A 27,654-nucleotide genomic window follows, 5' to 3' on the forward strand; every position below is an offset into this window, starting at 1 on the left:
TCAAGGCCCAAGTCTCGAAAGATTAGGTTGAAGCTGTTCAGTGCCTTGTTCAGGTCACGCAGAGAGTTCTCTGCATGGTATAAAAGAGATATCTAGGCCTTAGAAGCAGTGCAGAGGAGAGAAATCAAGCTGTTCCCTGGTGTCAGAGAAAAGAATGACGAAGAATAAAGCAATTATCTCGGTCTCTTCAGAATAAAAGATATGTCACCGGAGAGACCTTATAAAAGTATATAATGTATTTAACGGGATAGAAAAAGGAAATAGTTTCAGATATGCCAGGGATAAGGCTAGAGATTCAGAATTATGAAGGGCAAATTTGGAATAGATAGCAACAAATATTTTTTTACATTGAGGATGATCAATAGTTGGAACAGGTTTCAAGGAAAGGAGGGGTGGGGAAAAGTGAGGGTGTGAAGTCATAATTTTGTATTCATTTAAGAAACAGCTAATTTAGATTAGAGATACAGCACTGAAACAGGCCCTTCGGCCCACTGAGTCTGTGCCGACCATCAACCACCCATTTATACTAATCCTACACTAATCCCATATTCCTACCAAACATCCCCACCTGTCCCTATATTTCCCTACCACCTACCTATACTAGTGACAATTTATAATGGCCAATTTACCTATCAACCTGCAAGTCTTTGGCTTGTGGGAGGAAACCGGAGCACCCGGAGAAAACCCACGCAGACACAGGGAGAACTTGCAAACTCCACACAGGCAGTACCCAGAATCGAACCCGGGTCCCTGGAGCTGTGAGGCTGCAGTGCTAACCACTGTGCCACTCTGTTCCTATAATGTTATAGGAAGTATGTTTGGTATTCTGAAAGGATGAGATAGAATGGACTGAAAACCCTTCTTCAGTGAGGAATCTTACTTGGCTTGTTACAAAAATTAAGGCATATGATCTAACAGAAAATGTAGCAGCATGGAGAGAAAGTTGATTGACAGACAGGAAACTAAGAGTTAGGATAAAAGAGTGTTACTCAGATTAGAGAAGGTGTGGAAGTTGGAGAGCCCCAGGGGTTAGTTATAGGTATGTTTTTGTTCTCAGTATGTATAGATGATTTTAATTTAAGCAAAGTGAGCACAGTTTCAAAATTTACTGATGACATAAACAGCAAGCAGGACTGTAACAGAAATCAGGCAAACGTAGACAGGTTAGAGAAATGAGCGGAAAGGGATAAGTCTGAGCTAATAAATTTTGAGATGAAAAACAAGAAATAGGAGCATACACTCAATGGAAAGATGCTGAAGGGAGTGGATGAACAGAGACACCCAAGGGTTCAAATGCATAATTCCCTGGCAGCATGGGCAGACCTTGATCCGGCCAACAGGAGAGGGTTTGGAGGTGTGGTGGGGAGGAAAAATCGAGACAGAACGCACTCGACCAGAAACCCAACGTCAGTTCTGATTTTGTCAGTGGCAGGAAAGGTCTAAGGCGGCGTTGCCACTACGACGCAGCTGGACTGTAATTACAATTGTTGAACAGGTATTTAGCCTGTATTTGCATTGGCCTGACTCTGATTTTATGGAGGGTTTCCAACTTAATGAATGGCTCTGCAGTTCCCCAGCCGTTTAAAGGTGGCAGGAAGCCAGCCATGATGACCATTATATAGGGGAAGAGGGGGGAGTGATGGCCATTGTCTTCCTGCGGTGGTGGGCTCTCTGCAAGGGTGGGACCTGTCTTGGGTGGTGGGCTCTCTGAAAGGGTGGGTGCAGAGAGGCATTAGTTCATGTTCAGAAGGGAGTAGCAAGGGGATGTTCTCAAGGTAAGATCCTCTCTCCAAGGACAGTGCACAGGAGGGGAAGAAATCAACTGACATGAGTCTCATTCCCACAGTCTTTGTGGAGCCCTGTGCTGCACAGCAGTGTTTAGAGGATGGGAGGTCCGGGATCCAGCTGGGCATGCCAGTGAAGCTTAAATAGGTGTGTGACAGCAGCCGGAACTGCCAAGAAGGGCCTATACGCTGCAGAGAGTGTACCAGACTTACCTCAACAAACTGTAAATGTCCGAACAGCAGTGCCAGTCAAGACTATGGCTCTATGCACAATGCTGCAGGATGAGCTGCAACCCAAGGACTTCAGGTGACACCCAATGCCCATGACCCTGAAGATCACCGTGGAACTCAACTTTTACACATTTGGGTCTTTCCAGGGATTCACTGGTGACATGTGTGGGGTTCCCCAGGCAGCAGCCCACTGCTGAATTAAGGAGGTGACCAATGCCTTGTTCAAGAGGGTTGGCAATTATGTGCATTACTGGACCGACCCGAACAGTCTCGGGGAGAGGGCCATCAGCTTAGGAGTCATCATTGGATTCTCCCAGGTGCAAGGTGTCATCGACTGCACGCATGTGACCAGCAAGGCTCTCACAGAATAGCCAGGGGCCTTCATCAACAGGAAGGGCTTCTATTATATCAATATCTGTGACCATCAAAAGCGCATCCTGCAGAAGTGTGCCCACTTCCTGGGAAGCAGCTACGACACAGAATCACAGAAACATAGAATTGTTACAGCACGGAAGGAGGCCATTTCACCCACCGTGTCTGCACTGGTTGTCCAAAGGAACAATTTACCTAGTACCTTTCCCCTGCCTTCTCCCTGTAGCCCTGCATGTTCTTCCTTTTCAGATAGCAATCCAATTCCTTCTACATACTTCGACAGTCCCAGGTGCCAAAACTTTTCAGGCGCCACCCGTTCACCTTCAGGGATGGATTCTCAGGGACAAGGGCTACACATTGAAGACATGGCTACGCATGCCAGTGAGAAACACTTGCACTGCAGCAGAGTAGAGATACAGCACCTGCCATGGGTCCACCCAAGTGACCATCAAGCAGGCCTTTGGGGTTCTGAAGATGAGATTCCAGTGCTTCGATCGCTCCAATAGAGTTCTGCAGTATGTGCCAGCGAGTGTCTTGTGTATCGTGGTGGTCTGCTGTGCTCTGCACTATCTAGCACTGAAAAGGGAGGAGGCTTTGCATCAAGAGGACATGATTGATCACCAGCCCTCATCCGACAAGGAGGATGTGGAGGAGGCTGATGAGCAGGCAGCACTGGATGATGAACTCCTTGCATTGGAAGTAAAGGGCATTGAGAGACATGCATGGGAGGCTCAAGACAATCTCATACATGCCCTGTTGCTGCCACCATCATGCCCTCTCGAAATCAATACAATAATGCAAAATCACTTCAATGTAGGCTGCCTTTTGCCTCCTTTCTATTGCATTACAACACCTAGGTTCACCATGCACACTCATACAGCTGAAATGCTGACCAAATGTGGCCTGCTCCTATGCTGGCAGCCCATTTTTGGAACAAGGGTAAATGTGACATCAGACAAGACTGCAATCAAAGCATGAGCAATTGACAACAATGACTTCAACATCGATTTAATTTCACTATTCGAGCAACCATAACAAGGCCAAATTATTAACACCCATGAAACCTCAAATGCACCTTGGTGCTCTTCTTTATGCACTTTTATGTGTTCCTATGCAGTGTGACCCCTGCACTGGCAACTGAGGTGTAGGCAGGCTGCTGAACATGCTGTTTCCTGGCCTGGGATGACTTTGGCAGGTATCCTTTAGCTGCCTGAGGACTGGAGGGCCCCAGCTGCTTGAGGGGTTCCAGCTACAGGAGCTGGGGGTCACCAGCAGAGGGGCTGAAGAGCCACTGTCCACACTCGGAGTACCCTGATAGGAGCTCCCTAATGTGGAGGGCAGCCTCACCTCCTCCCTGTCAAGGCTCACTTGACCCTGCTAACCAGAGAAGGATGAGGACCAGGTGAAAACTCTAGGCGCCTCATCCACTTCTCATCTTTCCACTGCTGCATTAAGCTCATGGACAAGGAGATGATATACAGTTCTGTACACATCTGCAGGATCTCTCTCGCTATAAAGATTACCAGCCACTCGATGGAGGAAGACATGCTCACATAGCTGAGACATCACAGCACTCATGGTATGGTTGCACAACTCCATTATCTACTCATGACTGTACAGTGCCTCTGGCAGCTCCGGCAGATGTTCCCTTACCTCTTGCTGTAACTCCAGCATGTCTATGCTGCCGACACCAGAGGCTCATCATCAGCCTGGGGCTCAGCATGGGTTTGGCCTCCCACAGTCCACCGACTGTCAATGTTCTCACCTGTCACAGCCTCCGTCAGCTGCTCGGGCGCCTGTGTGATGTTGTCACCAACTTGTGACCCTGAATTAAAAAGGGCTGAGTTAGATAGATTCTTGATTGACAAGGCAGTCAAAGGTTATAGCAGTTGACAGCAAAGTAAAGTTGAGGCCACAATCAGACCAGCCATGATCTTATCAAATGGCGGAGCAGGCTCGAGGGCCAGAATGTCCTATTCCTGCTCCTAATTCGTATGGATGTATGTACGTAATGTAAGCCCGAGTGCATACACACTGATGTGAAAGTTTCTGCACTGGTGGACGCAAGAACACAAAAGTTAGCTGCAGGAGTAGACCATATGGCCCATCGAGCCTGCTCCTCCATTCAAAATTATCATGGCTGATCTTCGGATTCAACTCCACTTTCCCGCCCGTTTGTCATACCCCTTGATTCCCAGTGAGACCAAAACTCTGTCTATCCCAGCTTTAAATGTGTTCAACGATGGAGCATCCACAACCCTCTGGGGTAGAGAATTCCAAAGATTCACAACCCTTTGAGTGAAATAATTTCTCATCATCTTAGTCCTGAATGTTCGGCCCCTTATCCTGAGACTATACCCCCATCCAACCAGCGGAGATAATCTCTCAGTGTCTACCCTATCCAGCCCCTTTAGAATCTTATGTTTCAATGAGATCACCTCTGATTCTTCTAAACTCAGAGAATATAGGCCTAATTTACTTAGTCTCTCATCATCGGACAACCCCCTCATCCCAGGGACCAATCTAGTGAACCTTTGCTGCATTGCCTCCAATTCAAGTATATCCTTTCTTAAATATGGAGACTAAAATTGCACACAGTAGTCCAGATGTGGTCTCACCAAAACCCTGTACAATTGTAGCAAGACATCCTTATTCTTGTACTCAAATCCCCTTGCAATAAAGGCCAAAATGCCATTTACCTTCCTAATTGCTTGTTGTACCGGTATATTAACTTTCTGTGTTCGTTGTACAAGCATCGCCAAGTCTCTTTGAATATTGACCCTTACAAATTGCACACCTTTTAAAAAATGTTCTGCTTTTCTATTCTTATGACCAAAGTGAATGACTTCACACTTCCTTACATTGTACTCCATCTGCTATCTTGTTGCCCACTCACTTAACCTGTCCATATCTCTTTGCAGCCTCTCTGTGTCCTCCTCACAGCTTACCTTTCCACCTACCTTTGTATCATCAGCATCTTAGATACATTAATCTCTCTCTCTCCATCTAAGTTATTAATATAGATTGTAAATAGATGAGGCTCCAGCACTGATCCTTGCGGCACTCCACTATTTACTGCCTGCCAACTTGAAAATGCCCTGTTATGCCCACTTATGCTTCCTGTCTGTTAACCAATCATCTATCCATGCTGTTATATTACTCCCAACTCTATTAGCCCTTATCTTGCCAATTAGCCTTTTGTGTGGCATTATATTGCATGCCTTTTGGAAATCCAGGTATACTACATCTACTGGTTCCCCTTTATCTACCCTACTAGTTACATCCTCAAAAAAAATCTAATAAATTTGTCAAACAGGATTTCCCTTTAGTAAAACCATGTTGACCTGTTCTAATCATACTGTGCTTTTCTAAGTGCATTGTTAAGAATTCCTTAATAATAGAAACCAGCATTTTCCCAACAACTGTTGTTACGCTAACTGGCCTGTAGTTCCCTGTTATCTCACTCCCTCCTTTCCTGAAAAGCAGTGTAACATTTGCTAGCTTCCAATCTGATGGGATCATTCCTGAATTTAAGGAATTTTGGAAAATCATAGCTAGTACATCCACTATATCTGCAGCTGTCTGTTTTAGAACCCTATGATGTAGGACATCGGGTCCTGGATATTTGTCACACTTTAGTCCCTTAAGTTTCTCCAATACTAATATGAATTTCCTCACTCTTTTTAGAACCATAGAAAAATTACAGCACAGAAAGAGGCCATTCAGCCCATCATGTCTGTGCTGGCTGAAAAAACTAGCTGCCCAATTTAATCCCACCTTCCAGCACCTGGTCCGTAGCCTTGGAGGTTACAGCATTTCAGGTGCAAGTCCAGGTACCTTTTAGCCCCTAGGTTACTGCCTATTTCTGGTATGGTACTTATGCCTTCTACTGTGAAGACAGACACAAAATATTTGTTCAATGCCTCTGTCATTTCCTCATTCCCCATGATAATTTCTCCTGTCTCTGCTTCCAAGGATCCAATGTTTACTTTAGCTATTCTCTTCCTTTTGGTATACCTATAAAAGCTCTTACAGTCTGTTTTTATGTTACTGGCTAGTTTACTCTCATATTCTTTTTTTTAATCAACTTTTTGCTGGCCCTTTGCTGGTTGCTAAAACATTCCCAATCCTCAAACTTGTTACCATTTTTTGCAACATTGTAAGCCTTTTCTTTTAATCTAATGCTATCCTTAACTTCCTGAGTGAGCCACAGATGGGTCTTTCTGAATAAGCTTTTGATTTTCAAATGTATGTATTTCTGTTGAACATTTTGAATTGTTTCTTTAAAGATTCCCCACTGTTCATTTACTGCCATATGTTTTAGTCTATTTACCCAATTTACCTTAGCCTGTTCTCCCCTCATGCCTACATAATTTGCTTTGTTTAAGTTTAAGATTCTTGTTTGTGATTGGACCATGTCACTTTCAAACTTATCATGTAATTCAATGGTATTTTGATCACTGTTTCTCAGTAGATCTTTGACTATGACATTGCTAATTAACCCTGCGTCATTACACAATACTAGATCTAAGATAGCTTTACCCCTAGTTGGCTCCACAATGTATTGCTCCAAGAATCTGTCCCAAAAACATTCTACAAACTCATCTACTAGACCACTCCTGCCAATTTCATTGTCCCAGTCTATATGAAGATTAAAGACCCCCACAATTATTGCATTGCCTTTGTTACAAGCTCCAATAATTTCTTGTTTAATGCTCTGTCCAACGGTGTAACTACTGTTAGGGGGCCTATAAACTACTCCCACCAGTGTTTTCTGATTCTTGCTATTCCTAATTTCCACCCATACTGATTCTACTTCATGATCTTCTGAGGCTGGATCCTTTCTCACTAATGCCCTTATCATCCTTTATCATCAGTGCTACCCCTCCTCCTTTGCTATTCTATCTGTCTTTCCAAAATATTGTATACCCTGGAATATTTATTTCCCAACTGTGATCACCATGTAACCATGTCTCTGTGATGGCAATTAGATCTAAATCATTGTACCTCTATTTGTGCCATTAGTTCATCAATCTTATTGCAGAGGCTTCGCACATTCAGATATAGAAACTTTAATTTCATTGGTGACCATGAAACTACTAAAAACCCACTTGGTTCACTGATGTCCTTGAGGCAAGGAAATGAGCCATCCTTACCAGGTCTGGCCTACATGTGACTCCAGACCCATAGCAACGTGGTTGATTCTGAACTGCCCTCTGAAATGGCCGAGCAAACCACTCTGTTATATCAAACTGTTGCAGAAAAGTTGAATAAGAACTCCCTTCCTAACAGCTGTTATGCACGGAAGGAGCTGTGATGAAATAAACAATGAAATGGAAAAATTATGAATGAAAATGTCAACTGTTAAACAAAACCACAAGAACATGGACAATTGTACCACAGTCAAAATTGATTGGCGGTCACATGAACCCTCCTTTACTTGAAATCAACAAACCTGTCTGAAAAGATGGAACTCATTAACCTCATCTGAAATAGTTCTGGGGAGAACCTCTTTGAAATTGAAAAGAGCACAATTGTGTATTAATTATACTTATCAACATGAATGAACTAACAAAAGATTTTGGAGACAGACAAAATCACAACCCAAACAAAAATTGAATAGGTGTGAAATAATACCGTGTTAACAGAATGGTCCCCTTTCTGACATCAATTGATTGTCACGGTCTCCACATCCTTGTCCATTGTGTGGTCACACATGGGAAGGGACGTGGGTCTCCTAACAGGAACTCTAATGTGATAGATTTTTACCTTAAAAAGATAGCCCTCAGGAGAGAGAGAGGAGATCAAGCCAAAACCTCAGAAAGCCAGTCCAGCCAGAGGCTGTACAAGAGATCTAGCCAAGCAAAAATAACCTGCTGAACAACAACTGGAACAGCCACTACAGCAGAGACATCACAAAGTGATTTTGATACTCACCATCTGTGAAGGTAATAAAATCCACACCACCAGCTTTGTGTTATGTTATAACCACTAGAGCTCTATAACACCTCAACAAGTTCAAGACTACAAACACCCAGGCCTGCACCTTTAAAAAATACTTTCTTTCTGAAAGGATTCAACAGGTTTACTGTAAACCATGAACACTTACCTCATATTGGACTTCAAGCTACATTCTATCCTTTTCTCTCTATTTATTCTTGTTTATGTGTGTGTGAGGATGAATGTGAGCGTGGGTGAGGTTGCAACCATTTCGGAAATTGTATAAAAATAGTTTTTTTTTTTAACCGACGAGAAAACCTATCATTTGTCTGTGTATTTGATCTGAAAGACACTTAGGGGCTAACGCATCATTTTAACAAAACACAATTGCGGTCACTGGGAGGTCAACAGTGAGAACCACCCACACCTCTTTCCACCTGTCTAACACAGCAGCGTGGGTATACCTATACCACATGGGCTCCACTACCTTAGTGATGGGCAGCAAATACTGGCCTTGCCAGCAATGCTCACATCCTGCCATAGGACGAGCCCTGCACCTCAGTTATGGTAATTGCTTCTCGTGCTGCCGCTGAGACCAGTGCCAGGCTGACAAAATTCAGTCCTATGAGTGCAGGTAGATAAGACTACACAAAAAGGCCAACATCATTTTAAAAATAGGGGGGTAGATTGAAAGACTAAAGAAGTCATGAAAAATTTGTGCAAAGCATTGGCTTTGGCCATGGTTCGAGTACTGTCTGCAGTTTTAGGCATACCATTATAGAAGGACATGAATAGAGAATGTACAGGGTGAATTCATCAGGATGATGCCATGCATGGAAACTATGAGAAGAGAGTCCAGATACTGGGATATTTTCCACTGGGCAGAGAAGACTAAGAGGAGGTTTCATAGGATTTTTTTCCGAATTATCAAGGTTTTTGACAGGTTGAATAGGGAAAGATTATTTCCTATAGTTGAAAGAGTTAGTAATGATCGATCAACAATTCAAAGAGTAAGGAAGAAAGTTCGATAGCATTTCTTAAAATAGAGAATTTTTGAAGCATGAAGTATATTGCCACAGAAAGTAGCTGAGGCAGAGACAATTGCATCTTTTAATAGAACATTGAAAAAATATTTGAAGCAGAGGAAGATACAAGACTATTAATGAGAATGGTGTAATGGGACTAGGTTTGGATTGCTCCAGCAAAGAGCCAGCACAAGCATGAAGGGTTGAATGGCCTCCTTTATTATCTTTTTCTATGGTTCATCTGAACCTATCCTGTCGAAAAGTCCAAATGAGTCAAAAATCACTGTTAAAGGTTAGATAAGAATGCTTGAAGGTTATTTACAGATTATTGATGAAAATGAATTCCTTGTTGAAAAGAAGCACACTTTACATGCAGTGGCTGGATACTCAAGGCTGATAGATTTATTACAGCTTGCTGAATGACATGAAGCAGATACTATAATTTGCAATAAAAACAAGAAATGCTGGAAATACTCAGCAGGTCTGGCAGCATCTGTGGAGAGAGAAGCAGAGTTAACGTTTCAGGTCAGTGACCCTTCTTCAGAACTAGCAGGTATGAGAAATATGAAAGGTTTTAAGCAAGTAAAGCAGGGGTGGGGCAAGAGATAACAAAGGAGGTGTAGATAGGACAAGGTCACAGAGAATAACCGAACGTGATGGAGCAAAGGCAAACAATATCTTAATGGTGTGTTGAAAGATAAAACATTAGTACAGATAGGGTGTTTACAGACTGAAAACTGAACAGCCACAAGTACAAACATGAAAAAAAAGTGGGTAGGTAAACTGAACAAACTAGGATAAAATAAAATAAACACAAAAAAAAAGAAAAAGGAAACAATAACAAAAAATAAAAGTAAAACGGGGGGCCCGTCATGCTCTGAAATTATTGAACTCAATGTTCAGTCCAGCAGGCTGTAGTGTGCCCAATCAGTAAATGAGATGCTGTTCCTCGAGCTTGCTGATATTCACTGGAACACTGTAGCAATCCCAGGACAGAGATGTGAGCATGAGAGCAGGGGGGAGTGTTGAAATGGCAAGCAACCGGAAGCTTGGGGTTATGCTTTTGGTTTGAGCGGAGGTGATCCGTGAAGCGGTCACTCAGTCTGCGTTTGGTCTCACCAATGTAGAGGAGACCACATTGTGAGCAGCGAATACAGTATACTACATTGAAAGAAGTACAAGTAACTCGCTGCTTCACCTGAAAGGAGTGTTTGGGGCCTTGGATAGTGAAGAGAGAGAAGGTATTACACCTCCTGTGGTTGCAGGGGAAGGTGCCGTGGGAAGGGGACGAGGTGGTGGGGGTAATGGAGGAGTGGACCAGGGTGTTGTGGAGGGAACGACCCCTTCGAAATGCTGACATGGGAAGGGAGGGGAAGATGCGTTTGGTAGTGGCATCGTGCTGGAGGTGGCGGAAAGGACGGATATGGAGGCTGATGGGGTGGAAAGTGAGGACAATGGGAACCCTGGTTCTGGGAGGGAGGGGAAGGAGTGAGGGTAGAGGTGCGGGAAATGGGCCGGACATGGTTGAGGGCCCTGTCTACCACAGTGGGAGGGAATCCTCGGTTGAGATAAAAGGAAGACATATCAGAAGCGGTATCATGGAAGGTGGCATCATCAGAGCAAATGAGTCAGAGACGGAGAAACTGGGAGAATGGAATGGAGTCCTTACAGGAGGCAGGGTGCACTCTTCTTTGATGGAAAGATCAATTTCATAGCACAATAACAATTTATATATTCCCCTTAACACAGTAAAGTTTCATCAGATGTTTTACAAGGGAAAAATAAAAAGGAGTGGATGCCAGGTATTGGTGCAAAAGTTACTAAAAGAACTATGTAGACCCAGTCATAAAATGAGAATTGAAGGCCATAAGAAGGTAACTTGAATAGAGGCCAGTTACAGACATCGACTAGTGCAGTACAGAAAGAGGCCATTCTGCCCAGTGAATCTGCTCTTGCTCTTTCAAAGATCAATCCAGTTAGTCCCACTTCCCTGCTCTTTCCCTAAATCCTTGCAAATTTTTTCTCCTTCAACTATTAATCCAATTCCCTTTTCCACGCTACTATTGAAAATGTAACCACCACCATATCAGGTACTGCATTCCAAATCCTAACCATTTGTTGTGTAAACGTTATTCCTCATGTCACCACAGGGTTTTTTTGCCAATCACCTTTAATCTGTGCCCTCTCATTATGGACCCTTCAGCCATTGGAAACAGTGGATGGAATTTTACATTGTTGCTGAGGCCCCACCCACCAGCTGAAAAGTCAGGGGAGAGCCCGCCTCTGCCGGACCTGGAAGTAAAGCAGCGATTTTGCATGGACCAGGCCCTTAATTGGCCTTGGTTGGGACAGCTGGCCTGCTGAGGCAGGATGTTCCACCTTCAAGAGCTGCTGACCAAATCAGCAGGCCGGCAGCTCTTTAGTCTTAACAGCGCCACTGGGAGCGGTGGCCACTCCTGGGACTGCACCCAGCCCAGCATCATGGACGCCACCCTTGGAACAGGTAAGTAGGATTTGGGCCTCACCCAAGACAATCAGCTGGGCCCTGGCAAGGAAGTGGGGGTGAGGGGGGAGGTGGACAGGGGACAAGTGTTCCAGAGGGGGCAGCTTGTGCTGCTGGGGCCCTCCATGAGATGCTGTTCCTCGAGCTTGCGTTGATGGGCACAGGGTGCACTATCAGGATGGCCCCCTCTCCCCCATGAGCCCACAAGGAGGCCACCAGGTATTACCGGGCGGCCTCCGCAGCTGGCAAAGTGCCTGTCTGCAACTGGTAATATATCAATGGCTGCAGGAGGAGGCCCATAAGTAGCAAATAATTGGCCACAAGGGCCTCAATTGGCCTGGGGCGGGTGGGCTGTTTTCCACCTACCCTGCCACTGGTAAAATGGGGGGCCAGTAGGCGATGTGAACAGCACCCCTGTCCCCTGCTTCCCACTCGATTTAACGCCCTCCCCCCCACCTCAACCCACTCCTGGGGGGGCGGCGGCAGGGGAGGGTAGCATAAAATTCTGGCCAGTTTCTCTTTATTTATTCTATCTAAACCCTTATGATTTTAAACACCTCCATGAAATCTCCCCTTAGCCTTCTTTGCACTAAGGAGAAAAAAAACAAGCTTTTCCAGTATATCCACACAACTATAATCCCTCATCCATGAAACTATTCTCATAAATTTCTTCTGTGCCCTCTCCAAAGCCTTCATGTCCTTCCTAAAGTGTAGTGTGCAGAATTGCACACACCGGGTGCTCTGGTTTCCTCCCACATGCCAAAGACTTGCAGGTTGACAGGTTAATTGGCCATTATAAATTGCCCCTAGTATAGGTAGGTGGTAGGGAAATATAGGGACAGGTGGGGATGTGGTAGGAATATGGAATTAGTGTAGGGTTAGTATAAATGGGTGGTTGATGGTCGGCACAGACTCGATGGGCCGAAGAGCCTGTTTCAGTGCTGTATCCCTAAACTAAACTAAACTAAACTAAACTAAATAGTCCATGCTGGGGCCGAACTAAATGCTTTATGTAGGTTTAGCTTAACTTCCTGGCTTTTGTACTATTTGCCTCTACTTATAAAACCCAGGATCCCTTATGCTCTACTAACTGATTTGTTAACCTGTTCTGCTACCTGCAAATATTTGTGTGCAAATGCCCCCAGGCCTCTCTGTTCTTGCACCCCCTTTAAAACTGTACCATTTAGCATGTATTGTCTCTCTTCATTCTTCCTACCCAAATTGTATCACCTTTCTGCATTGAATTTCATCTGCCCTGTGCACACCCATCTCACCAGCTTTTCTATATCCTCTTGAAATCTGTTACAATATTATGCTATGTTAACTAGCTTCCAAGTTTTGTTTCATCTGCAAATTTTGTAACAGTATCCTGTATCCCCAAGTCCAAGTTATTAGTACAGAACCAAGAACAGCTGTGGTCCGATTACTAAACCTTGGGGAGCTGCAGTATACATTTACCTTCATCTGATAAACAGCCATTCATCACAACTCTTGTTTTCTAGCCCTTAGCCAATTTTGTATCCATGCTGCTACTGCCCCTTTTATTCCATGGGCTTCAATTTTGGTAACAAGCCTAAGATGTAGTACTGTATTAAATGCCTTTTGAAAGACCACATGCACAATATCAACTGCCCTGCCCTCATCCATCCTTTCTGTTACTTTTTCAAAATAATACATCAAATATGATGTGCCCTTACCAATTCCATGCTGTCTCTCCTTTATTAATCCATGCTTGTCCAGGTGGCTGTTAATTTTCTCCCAGATTATTGTTTCTTAAAGCTTCCCCACCACTGACCTTAAACTGAGTTGCCTATAATTACCAGATTTATCCTTCTCCCCTTTTCTGAACAAGGGTGTAACATTTGCAGTCCTCCAGTTCTTTGGCACCAGCCCAATATCTAAATAGGATTGGAAGATTGTGGCCAGCAGCGCCATTACTTTTCTACCCTACCTCTCTGAGCAACCTAGGATGCACCCATCTGGGCCAGGTGACTTACCTACTATAAGTACTACTCCTCGTTGGGCAGGAAACATACTGGTCCAGGAAATTCTCCTCAGGCAGTGGTGCAGTGGTAATGTCACTGGACTAGCAATCCAGCAGCCCAGGCTAATGCTCTGGGAACACGGGTTCAAATCCTACCACGGCAGCTGGTGGAATTTAAATTTGATTAATAAATCTGGAATTAAAAGCTACTCTTAGTAATGGTGACCAGGAAACCATTGTCGATTGTCATAAAAACCCATCTGGTTCACTCATGTCATTTAGAGAAGGAAATCTGCCGTCCTTACCTGGTCAGGTGACTCCCGACCCACAGCAATGTGATTGACTCATAAATTCCCTCTGAAATGGCCCAGCAAGCCACTCAGTTGTTCCAAACCACTCGAGAAAAGTCTAAAAAGGAATACAACCGGATGGACCACCCGACATCAACCTAGGCACCGGAAATGACAACAGCACACCCAGCCCTGTTGACCCTGTAAAGTCCTCCTTACTAACATCTGGGGGCTTGCACCAAAATTGGGAAAGCTATCCCATAGACGAGTCAAGCAACAGCCTGACATAGTCATGCTCATGGAATCATACCTTACTGACAATATCCCAGACGCCACCATCACCATTCCTGGGTAGGTCTAGTCCCACCAACAGGACAGACCCAGCAGAAATGGTGGCACAATGGTATACAGTCAGGAGGGAGTTGCCTTGGGAGTCCTCAACATTGACTCTGGACCCATGAAGTCTCAAGGCATCAGGTCAAACATGGGCAAGGAAACCTCCTGCTGATTACCACCTACCACCCCGCCTCGTCTGATGAATCAGTGCTTCTTCCAATTGGTGTTCAGTATGGAGAAGCACTGAGGGTGACAAGGACACAGAATGTACTCTGGTTGCGGGATTTCAATGTCCATCACCAAGACTGACTTGGTAGCACCACTACTGACCAAGCTGTCCGAGTCCTAAAGGACATAGCTGTTAGCCTAGGTCTGCGGCAGGTGGTGAGGGAACCAATAAGAGGAAAAATTCTACTTGACCTCGTCCTCATCAATCTAGTGTCACAGACGCATCTGTCCATGACTGTATTGGTAGGAGTGACCACTGCACAGTCCTTGTGGAGACCAAATCCCATCTTCACACTGAGAGTACCCTCCATCGTGTTGTGTGGCACTACCACCGTGCTAAATGGGATAGATTTTGAACAGATCTAGCAACTCAAAACTGGGCATCCATGAGGCGCTGTGCGCCATCAACAGCAACTGAATTGTATTCGACCACAATCTGTAACCTCGTGGCCTGGCATATCCCCCACTCTACCATTACCATCAAGCTGACAGGTCAACCCCATTACAATGAAGAGTGCAGAAGGGCATGCCAGGCATATCTAAAAATGAGATGTCAACCTGGTGAAGCTACAACACAGGACTACATACATGCCAAACAACAGAAGCAGCATGCGATAGACAGCGCTAAGCAATTCCACAGCCAACGGATCAGATCTAAGCTCTGCAGTCCTGTCGCATCCAGTGGTGAATGGTAGTGGACAATTAAACAACTAACAGGAGGAGGAGGCTCCACAAACATCCCCATTCTCAATGATGGGAAAGCCTAACACACCTGTGCAAAAGACAAGGCTGAAGCATTTGCCACCATCTTCAACCAGAAGTGCCAAGTGGATAATTCATCTCGGCCTCCTCCTGAGGTCCCCAGCATCACAGATGCCAGTCTTCAGCTAACTTAATTCCCTCCACGTGATATCAAGAAATGGCTGAAGGCATTGGATACTGTGAAGGCTGTGGGCCTTGACAACATACCGGCAATAGTACTGAAGATTTGTGTTCCAGAACAAGCCGCGCCCTGAGCCAACTAGTTCCAGTACAACTACAATGCTGGCATCTACCCAACAATGTGGAAAATTGCCCAGTTTTGTCTTGTACACAAAAAGCAGGACAAATTCAATCCAGCCAATTACCACCCCATCAGTCTTCTCTGGATCATCAGCAAAGTGAGGGAAGGTGTCGTTGACAGTGCTGTCAAGCAGCACTTACTCAGCACAACTTGCTCACTGATGCTCAGTTTGGATTTCGCCAGGGCCACCCGGCTCCTGATCTCATTACAGCCTTTGTCCAGTCTTGGACAAAAGAGCTGAATGCAAGAGGTGAGGTGAGAGTAACTGCTCTTGACATCAAGGCAGCATTTGATTAAGTGTGGCATCAAGGAGCCTAGCAAAATTGGAGTCGATGAGAATCAAGAGGAAACCCTCCACTGGTTGGAGTCATACCTAGCACAAAGGAAGATGGTTGTGGTCATTGTAAGTCAATCATCTCAGTCCCGGGATATCACTTCAGGAGTTCCTCAGGGTAATGTCCTAAGCCCAACCATCTTCAGATGCTTCATCAATGACCTTCCCTCCATCATAAGGTCAGAAGTGGGGATGTTCGCTGATGATTACACAATGTTTAGCACCATTCTTGATTACTCAGATATTGAAGCAGTCTGTGTCCATATGCAGCAAGACCTGGAGAACATGCAGGCTTGGGCTGATAAGTGGCAAGTTACATTTGCATCACACAAGTGCCAGGCAATGACCATCTACAACAAGAGAGTATCCAACCATCTCCCCTTGACATTCAATGACATTACCATTGCTGAATCCCCCACAATCAACATTCTGGGGGTTACCATTGACTAGAAACTGAACTGGACCAGCCATATAAGTACTGTGGCTACAAGAGCAGGTCAGAGGCTGGGAATTCAGTGGCAAATAACTCATAAGCCTGTCCACCATCTACAAGGTTCAAGTCAGGAGTGTGATGGAATACTCTCAACTTGCCTGGATGGGTGCAGCTCCAACAACAATCAAGAAGCTCGACACCATCTAGAACAAAGCAACCTGCATAATTGGCATCCCATCCACCACCTTCAACATTCATGCCCTCCACCACACAGTGGCAGCAGTGTGTACCATCTACAAGATGCACTGCAGGAACTCACCAATGGTCCATCAGCAGCACCTTCCAAACCCACAAACTCTACCACCTAGAAGGACAAGAGCAACAGATGTATGGGAACACTACCACCTGCAAGTTCCCCTCCAAGCCTGACGTGGAACTATGTCACCATTCTTTCACTGTCACTGGGCCAAAATCCTGGAACTCCCTTCCTAACAGCACTGTGGGTATACCTACACCACATGAACTACAGCGGTTCAAGAAGGCGGATCATCTCCACTTTCTCAAGGGCAATTAGGGATGTATAATAAGTGCTGGCCTAGCCAGTGATGCTCACATCCCGTGAAAGAATAATAAAAAACACTTCAGAAATTCATCCCTTCTCTGTCCTTAATATAATCATTGCCCCATTCAATATTGGGACAGTTAAAATCTCCCAGTATCAATACTCTATAGTTTTTGCATCTCTCAGTAATTTCTTTGCAGACTTGCTCCTCTATCTCCATCCCACTATTTGGTGGCCTACAAAATATACCCAGCAGCATAATGCCTCCAACCAAATACAGTTGATTCTGTCTTTGCCCCTTCCAGAACATTCTCTCTTTCTAGCAGTGCATATTTTTCTTAATCAAAGCTGCTATCCCTCCTCCTGTTTTCCTTCCTATCTTTCTTGAATACCTTGAATCCTGGAATATTAATTATCCTTTCCCAATACATCATATTCCAACATGGTTATTTTTGCCTGCAGCTCACCAACCTTATTAACCACAGTTGCACGCCACACCTAACGTAGACCTCTTTGTATTTCCTATGATCCCACCTAATTCTGTATTATTTCTAACTCTGACAGTTTCTTCCAGCCCTCTGTGTACCTTGTTTCTACTTTTTAATACTACATCATGGTGCCTAACCCCCTGGTGAGTTAGTTTAAACCCTCCCCCACAACATTAGTTAACATGCCCACAAGGATATTGGTCCAAGCTCTGTTCAGGTGCAACCTGTCCATCTTGAATATGTCCCTGTTGCCATAAAACTAGTCCCAGTGTCCCAGGAATATGAAGTCCTCCCTCTTGTACCGTGTCTCTAGCCACGCATTAACCGACCATATCCTCCTCTTTCTAATCTCTGGCAAATTGTATATTGTGTCCTGCTTTCAGTGCTAAATATCAGTTAGTGGGAAACCAGGATATTTTATGAGTTAGACTTTTATCTTTCTGTTCAGTTAATGAAGTGATTGTGCTGGAACTTACTGCATTAAGCATTTCGCGAATGTTCATCCAGTGAAGGAAAACTGCAAGGCCATTCCACTATTTTCGTATCGTCAAAGGCTTTCACTTGTATTATGGGTAGCTACAGATGCTGTTTTATCTACTGTGTCTGAGGATGTTTATTTGTGATACCTTCAGTGTTCTGTTTTGACTGTGCCCTAGGTCAAATGCATTACATTTATAGAAGCTGTTACATTTGATAGGTTGTTGTTTCCCTCCTGTGATGTACAACAACATTTGTCTTTTACGTTGTGATCTCGAGTTCACATATTCTTGGGCTAAATACTTGTCTGTTTTTCAAGTACAAATTTCTGAAAAGCAGGTCTGAGTTATCTGCTGATACCGTGGGCAGGATTTTCAGAGCCAATGTGGGCAGGAACTGAGTTGGGTGGGCGCACAATTTCATGCTGCTGGTTGGCGTGCTGGTGTGCCCCCGAAACATTTTCAAGGTGGCTGGAATTTTCCAGGCGGCAGGTGAGTCCCATAAAGCGGCCAAAACACGGCCAGTTAAACAAAGCGGCTTCCAGGCGGGATGGGCAGAGCTGCGTTTTCATCCCACTAGGGACCCCCTTTTTGGGCCACAGCTGTGGCTGCTGGCTGACCAGTGGAGGGGTTGCTCCTCCACGATTACGGCAAGGCAGCTGTGGCTTTTTTTAAATTAAATTTTTTCACCTGGTCTTCAGAAGGCGCCTCCATTATGAGCTGCCCTCTCTCTGCGAGCCTCGGCTGCTCCCACCTTGGACGGTGGGGTTGCCGATGTGTCATCACTGGAGAGCCTCCTATTGGCCCTCCAGCGTGGCGAGCCTGCCCACTGTCCTTAGATGATGAGTGTTCCCTCTGGTCACTAATTGGCAAATCCAGCAAAAATAAATGTCGGTTTTGACCTACATTTGACCCTGACATCGGGGTCCCAATCCAAAATGGAAAATCCTGCTGCATGTTTAGGTCTACTGATCAGGACAGGAAAACCAGTATAACTGTGTTAACAGGTTCCACTATAAAGTTAAAACATACATGGATAAGGCAACAGAAATTCGGGCATCTGCCTTTGTTGGTCAAACGTACAGTTTCCAAGCATGTGAAGATTCTGGAAAACCATGCATTATTGGCAGAAACATTCAAATGGGTCCTACAATAGTGAAGTAGGCAAACTACAGATGGTATTAATGGCATTGAAATTCCAAAGCCCTGTCTAGCTGCAGACTTCTGCCCAACTATTTTCCCTTACCTTGACACAAAAGTAAAATACTGCGGATGCTGGAAGCGTGAAACAGAAAAAGAAAATGTTGGAAATACTTAGCGGGTCAGGCAGCATCTGTGTGAGTTCTAATGATAGATCACAGACCTGAAATGTTAACTGTGCTTTTCTCTCCACAGATGCTGCCTGATCTGCTGAATGTTTCCAGCATTTTCTGTTTTTGTTCCCTTACCTTAACCCTGTCCAAAATGCTAGGATTTGGTGATTTGAATAATGAGGGTGGTTGCTTATGTCAGTAAAGATGCTGTTGTGGTGTCCAGCCTGTGGAGCTGCTGGGATTTTTAAAGTGGCATTAGAGGAATGGAGGCTGAGTGATGGCAAGTCAAATATCTTCAGTTATCTTTCAGTCCTATGGTGCTTTGCAGCTATGGACCAGCCATTAATATCTTTGAGATCAGTCAGTATTTGCATATAGCATCTAGAAACCTCCTACAGCTCTTGTATAACATGTACACCTGCTTCATACAGACATATTTACCACCAGTCAATAATTGCATCATGCTACTGTTGTGATATTGCTTTAATTGCTTTAATACTGATTAACATACTACTGAATATGTAAATAGTTTAGTATACATCATCACAGGAAGCTATACAAGTTAACATGTGATACAGTAGTTGGAGCGGTGTTAATCAGCAGGTAGCATGTGTACTGAAGAGCTCTCCTGTAATTCTGTAATAAAGAACCCTTTGTTTAGTTTACCAATCATTGTTAGAGTATTTGGTACATTGGTGTTAAGAGCCAATAACATAATATGGTGGCAGCGATGCAGATATGCACAATGTGTTAGCAGTCGACATAGTGACAAGCAATTACAAGTGCGAAATTATGGACATTGGAAGAAGCCATAAAAGCCTGGGACAACACTGTAAATGGCTGGAAGAAGCAGCAGCGACGGGATTGAGGACAGGATTTGAAAAGCACTCTTGAAAAACGGTACTCCAAGAGAGTGAGTAATTGAAAGGGTAATTCTATTGGAACTGTAACCGACCAGAAAGGCGGTGTTCTAGCGGAATCAGATTTTGAAAAAAGTCAATCCGAATTAGAACTGCGAGACTGCACCACCATTAGGCGTCATGTGTTTTCCACCGAAAAGAGCTCCATAAGTGAAGACATTTAAGGAAAGGGGAATGTTGTGATGCTGTTTTAGTCTTGATTTACATACTACTGACATACTGACATACATTATCACAGGAAGTGATGCAAGTTAACATGATACAGTAGTTGGAGCAGTGTTAGTCAGCAGGTAGCACGTATATTGAAGAGCTGTCCTAGAATCCTGTTATTCTTCAATAAAGAACCCTTTGTTTAGTTTACTAATCATTGTTATAGTGATTGGTACCTTTGTGTTAAGAGCCAATAACACAACAGCTACTGTATCCACAGACCCTTCATAATAATTTTCTAACTTAGTTCTGTCAGCTGAGAGCTTTGATCACTGAAGCGTGCATATTGGAAATTGAAACCTTGGCCAGGATTTTACTGATCTCCCAACATCGGGCTCCGTGGTGGTGGGGTGGAGGGGTGCAGGAAGATCGTTCCAGTAGTGGTCCGCCATGGAGCCCGGCGCCAGGAGTGCTGGGCCCAATCTTCCCAGCGGTGGCGAGACTCCTTGGTGGCCCTCCCGCCACTGGGCAACAGGACCCAGATTAACATATTTAAATTAATGAAATGAATACATTTAAATAAAATCAACAGCGATCTTACCTTTGAGTCGTGATCTTCCGAGCGGCAGCCAGCACTCACACTTTCACTTTCCTATCTGAGGAAAGCAGGCGCCACCATGATGGGGAAGGGGGGAGCTTATGATTTTTAGTGCAGTGGTGAGGGGGGAATGGGCTCTAATGCAAATTATTAGTGTAGAGGAAGGTGGGAAGGGGAGACCTCTGCACTTTGATCGGTTTGGGAGTAATTATGACTATGTGTTAGTGTTAACAGGTGATACAAATCAACAGCTTGTTTGCCATTTCTCTCAACATCCTGAGAAATGTAAAATGGGCTGCTAATTTGCTATTTCCTTTTTTACACTATCGCTCAACGTCAATATGGTTCCCCTGGGATGCTGCATTTTTGGAGATGCTGTTTTTCACATGAGACATTAAACCAAGGCCCTGTCTGCTCTCTCTGGGTGAATGTAAAAGATTGCATGGTATTATTTAAAGAAGAACATGGGAGTCTTGGTCAATATTTATCCCTGAATCAACACTGCTGAATCATTTACCTCACGATGTTTGTGCGACCTTGCTATAGGCAATTTGAATACTGTGTTTCCCTACATCACAACGGTGACTATATTTCAAAAGTCCTTCCTTAGATGTAAAGCACATTGGGACACTCTGTGGTCATGAAAGGCACTATATAAATGCAAGTTCAAACTATTCTAAGAGGTAGCTGGAAAAGCACCAACACCTAGAACTTAGTAAGAAACAGCTGAAATGTATTCAGAAAAGAAATATACAGCCTGATAGATGTCCTTGACTTGTTTAGGCTATTAGAGTTTAAAAAAAATTGTGGTTTTCCAGTGCAGTCTTACTGTAAGTCCAGTAGATAGTGCACTGGATGGTTCACAGAAACATTACATGCTTGTCGCTGGAAAACAACTAATTTTGGGCTCACTTGAAGATCCTGCAAAAACCATGGTGGCTCACCTCTCCTGTGTATGGGTTTGGTTCCAGTTTGTGTTACCTGTCACAGGGTAGAGTGTCTCTACCAACTGCTACAGCGGGGGCGGGTGGGTTAGATGTGGGACATTGATAGTTGGAAAGTGCACGCATGTCAATTTATTGACTGCTTTTTATCCTTTTTTCCTTCTTAATTTATAGTTCAATGAGATTTCTTCCTACGGAAGAACACTCTGGAAATATAAGTTTTATATTCTTTGCATCAATGCTTTTGAATTAATAATGTTCCATTATTTATATCTTCTTCAATAATGTTATGATGTTTAAAGAAGCCAACAGATAATTATTTCCATTATTATCTCACTCAGCTATGGCACTTGTACACCTTCTGTGTTCAATTCAGCTGAGCGGTCAATTTCAGACCAGGGGACTGCTGTGGAAGGGAAAACTATTTATTTGGGCAGTGGCAGTACCCGAGACACTACACGTGTAGTGTCTCCCACCCACCCTCCTCCTCTAACCAAAAAAAAAGGACTCGACTGTGGTGATAAGGTAAGCTTTTTATTTAAAAAGTTCAGTCCGTCGGATTGCTAAGCGAACAAGTTTTGACTTTTTTTTTTCGTTTGGTTTTTCAGTAGATTTATTGGGAATCTAGAATAGTGGGAATGGAGGTAAAGGCAGTTGTATGTTCCTCCTGCAGAATGTGGGAGGTAGGGGTCGCCAAGAGTGTCCCTGCTGACTGTATCTGCGGGAAGTGCACCCAACTGCAGCTCCTCGCAGACCGCGTTAGGGAACTGGAGCTGGAGCTGGATGAACTTCGGATCATTCGGGAGGCGGAGGGGATTATTGACAGGAGTTATAGGGAGGCAGTCACACCTCAGGTAAAAGAAGTAGGTAGATGGGTTACCGTCAGGGGAAGGAAAGGGAACCAGCAGGCAGTGCAGGGATCCCCTGTGGCCGTTTCCCTCAACAACAGGTATACCGTTTTGGATACTGTTGGGGGGGACGACTTACCAGGGGTAAGCAATGGGGTGCAGGTCTCTGGCACAGAGTCTGTCCCTGTTGCTCAGAAGGGAAAAGGGAAGAGGAGCAGAGCATTAGTCATTGGGGACTCCATAGTTAGGGGAACAGATAGGAGGTTCTGTGGGAACGAGAGAGACTCACGGTTGGTGTGTTGCCTCCCAGGTGCCAGGGTACGTGATGTCTCCGATCGTGTTTTTGGGATCCTTAAGGGGGAGGGGGAGCACCCCCAAGTCGTGGTCCACATAGGCACCAACGACATAGGTAGGAAGAGAGATGGGGATTTAAGGCAGAAATTCAGGGAGCTAGGGTGGAAGCTTAGAGCGAGAACAACCAGAGTTGTTATCTCTGGGTTGTTGCCTGTGCCACGTGCTAGCGAAGAGAGGAATAGGGAGAGAGAGGAGTTGAACACGTGGCTGCAGGGATGGTGTAGGAGGGAGGGTTTTGGTTTCCTGGATAATTGGGGCTCTTTCTGGGGTAGGTGGGACCTCTACAAACAGGATGGTCTTCACCTGAACCAGAGGGGTACCAATATCCTGGGGGGGAGATTTGTTAGTGCTCTTCGGGGGGGTTTAAACTAAATCAGCAGGGGAATGGGAACCTAAATTGTAGTTCCAGTGTACAGGCTGTTGAGAGTAGTGAGGTAGGGGATAAGGTTACAGGGACGCAAGAGGGCACTGGCAAGCAAGAACTTGGTTTAAAGTGTGTCTACTTCAACACCAGGAGCATCCGGAATAAGGTGGGTGAGCTTGCAGCATGGGTTGGTACCTGGGATCCTGATGTTGTGGCCATTTCGGAGACATGGGTAGAGCAGGGGCAGGAATGGATGTTGCAGGTTCCGGGATTTAGATGTTTCAGAAAGAACAGAGAAGAGGGTAAAAGAGGGGGGGGTGTGGCATTGTTAATCAAGGAAAGTATTACAGCGGCAGAAAGGACGTTTGAGGACTCGTCTACTGAGGTAGTATGGGCCGAGGTTAGAAACAGGAGAGGAGAGGTCACCCTGTTGGGAGTTTTCTATAGACCTCCGAATAGTTCCAGAGATGTAGAGGAAAGGATAGCGAAGATGATTCTCGACAGGAGCGAGAGTAACAGGGTAGTGGTTATGGGGGACTTTAACTTTCCAAATATTGACTGGAAATACTATCGTTCGAGTACTTTAGATGGGTCTGTTTTTGTCCAGTGTGTGCGGAGGGTTTTCTGACACAGTATGTGGACAGGCCAACCAGGGGCGATGCCACATTGGATTTGGTACTGGGTAATGAACCCGGCCAGGTGTTCGATTTAGATGTAGGTGAGCACTTTGGCGATAGTGATCACAATTCGGTTAGGTTTACCTTAGCGATGGGCAGGGACAGGTATATACCGCAGGGCAAGAATTATAGCTGGGGGAAAGGAAATTATGACGCGATTAGGCAAGATTTAGGATGTGTAGGATGGGGAAGGAAACTGCAGGGGATGGGCACAAACGAAATGTGGAGCTTATTCAAGGAGCAGCTAATGCGTGTCCTTGATAAGTATGTACCTGTCAGGCAGGGAGGAAGTTGTCGAGCGAGGGAGCCGTGGTTTACTCAAGAAGTTGAAGCGCTTGTCAAGAGGAAGAGGGCGGCTTATGTTAGGATGAGACGTGAAGGCTCAGTTAGGGCGCTTGAGAGTTACAAGCTAGCCAGGAAGGATCTAAAGGGAGGGCTAAGAAGAGCAAGGAGAGGACACGAGAAGTCATTGGCGGATAGGATCAAAGAAAACCCTAAGGCTTTCTATAGGTATATCAGGAATAAAAGAATGATAAGAGTTAGAACAGGGCCAATCAAGGATAGTAGTGGGAAGTTGTGTGTGGAATCAGAGGAGATAGGGGAAGCGTTAAATGAATATTTTTCGTCAGTATTTACAGTAGAGAAAGAAAATGTTGCCGAGGAGATTACTGAGATACAGCCTACTAGGCTAGATGGGATTGAGATTCACAAGGAGGAGGTGTTAGCAATTTTGGAAAGAGTGAAAATAGATAAGTCCCCTGGGCCAGATGGGATTTATCCTAGGATTCTCTGGGAAGCCAGGGAGGAGATTGCAGAGCCGTTGTTGTTGATCTTTAAGTCGTCATTGTCGACAGGAGTAGTGCCGGAGGACTGGAGGATAGCAAATGTTGTCCCCTTGTTCAAGAAGGGGAGTAGAGACAGCCCTGGTAATTATAGACCTGTGAGCCTTACTTCGGTTGTGGGTAAAATGTTGGAAAGGGTTATAAGAGATAGGATTTATAATCATCTTGAAAAGAATAAGTTCATTTGCGATAGTCAGCACGGTTTTGTGAAAGGTAGGTCGTGCCTCACAAACCTTATTGAGTTTTTTGAGAAGGTGACCAAACAGGTGGATGAGGGTAAAGCCGTGGATGTGGTGTATATGGATTTCAGTAAGGCGTTTGATAAGGTTCCCCACGGTAGGCTATTGCAGAAAATACGGAAGTATGGGGTTGAAGGTGATTTAGAGCTTTGGATCAGAAATTGGCTAGCTGAAAGAAGACAGAGGGTGGTGGTTGATGGCAAATGTTCATCCTGGAGTTTAGTTACTAGTGGTGTACCGCAAGGTTCTGTTTTGGGGCCACTGCTGTTTGTCATTTTTATAAACGACCTGGATGAGGGTGTAGAAGGGTGGGTTAGTAAATTTGCGGATGACACGAAGGTCGGTGGAGTTGTGGATAGTGTCGAAGGGTGTTGTAGGGTACAGAGGGACATAGATAGGCTGCAGAGCTGGGCTGAGAGATGGCAAATGGAGTTTAATGCGGAGAAGTGTGAGGTGATTCACTTTGGAAGGAGTAACAGCAATGCAGAGTACTGGGCTAATGGGAAGATTCTTGGTAGTGTAGATGAGCAGAGAGATCTTGGTATCCAGGTACATAAATCCCTGAAAGTTGCTACCCAGGTTAATAGGGCTGTTAAGAAGGCATATGGTGTGTTAGCCTTTATTAGTAGGGGGATCGAGTTTCAGAGCCACGGGGTCATGATGCAGCTGTACAAAACTCTGGTGAGGCCGCACCTGGAGTATTGCGTGCAGTTCTGGTCACCGCATTATAGGAAGGATGTCGAAGCTTTGGAAAGGGTGCAGAGGAGATTTACTAGGATGTTGCCTGGTATGGAAGGAAGGTCTTACGAGGAAAGGCTGAGGGACTTGGGGTTGTTTTCGTTAGAGAAAAGGAGGAGGAGAGGTGACTTAATAGAGACATACAAGATAATCAGAGGGTTAGATAGGGTGGATAGTGAGAGTCTTTTTCCTCGGATGAGGATGGCAAACACGAGGGGACATAGCTTTAAGTTGAGGGGTGAAAGATATAGGACAGATGTCAGAGGTAGTTTCTTTACGCAGAGAGTAGTAGGGGCGTGGAACGCCCTGCCTGCAACAGTAGTAGACTCGCCAACTTTAAGGGCATTTAAGTGGTCATTGGATAGACATATGGATGTAAATGGAATAGTGTAGGTCAGATGATCGGCGCAACATCGAGGGCCGAAGGGCCTGTACTGCGCTGTAATATTCTAATTCTAATTCTAATTCTATATTCCTCGGGGATTCTCCCGATCGGCTGCTATAACTTCAGTGGAAATTTATGGAAACTGTGTTTATGAATTTATCCAACATGTTCCACTGAAGTTAGGGTGACCAATCGGGAGAACACTGGACTAAATTTTCAGCAACTCAGTATTGGAACGCATAACAACTATCTTTATTTTAATATTTAAACTAGAGATTGAAAATGATTCCATAACATTTTTTTGGCTTCAAATGTTGAATTACAACACATTACAATAGTAACTACACTTTAAATATACTTCATTGGCTGTGAAAAACTGTGGTACATAATGAGGTGCTGAAAGGAACTATATAAATAAAGTTCTTTCCTTTATTCTTTCTTTTCCAAAGATTTCCCCTTCAGCAATTTAGCGATTGATTTTAACTATTCCCTTTGGATGGGAAATGAGTAGCTTGTTTTACACTCACCATTTTCCCTTCCTTTCTATTGATTCCATTGTTAAAGATATGATGATGTAGTGGTTATGTTACTGGATTAGTAATCTAGAGGCCTGAACTAGTGATCCAGGGAATATAGCCTTCAATCCACCATGCCAGCTTGAGAACTTGAATCCAATTTTTAAAAAATTGAAACTAAAAACTGGTATCACTAAAAATGACCATGGCCGGAATTTTACGGCACCCCCATCGAGCCAGATGGTGGCGGGGGTGGGGGGTGGCGTAAGATGGAGCGGGAGGCTCCAGGAGGCTTTCCCGACCCACTTCCGCCTCCGCCCCCCCCCCCCCCATTACACAGGGAGGGGGAACAATAAACGGGCCGCCCGCCCCTGACCAATCTAGGCCCTTAAGTTGCCACTTAACAGCCACTTAAGGGCCTTCACCCGCCTCCACACAGATTTTACGCTTGGCAAGCGGGCGTCCTGGAGCTGGGAAAAGCCACTAGAAAAACCAGGCGGCTTCTCAGCGCGCCGGGGGCCCTGATATTCAGGCACAGGGTGCCCAATGGAGGGCCGTCCGTGCTTCCCCAACCACCCCCAGGACCTAACATGCCCCCTTCCCCCCAAACGACCACCCTTGCCTCACCGGGGCCCGACCGATTACCCCCGGCAAGACAACCAAAACTCACCTTAAATCCCGGCTCCATGTCTGCGGGCAACTGGGCTGCAGTCCCAGT

This window comes from Heterodontus francisci, chromosome 1 (genome assembly GCF_036365525.1).
Source record: "Heterodontus francisci isolate sHetFra1 chromosome 1, sHetFra1.hap1, whole genome shotgun sequence".
Lineage (NCBI taxonomy): Eukaryota > Metazoa > Chordata > Chondrichthyes > Heterodontiformes > Heterodontidae > Heterodontus > Heterodontus francisci.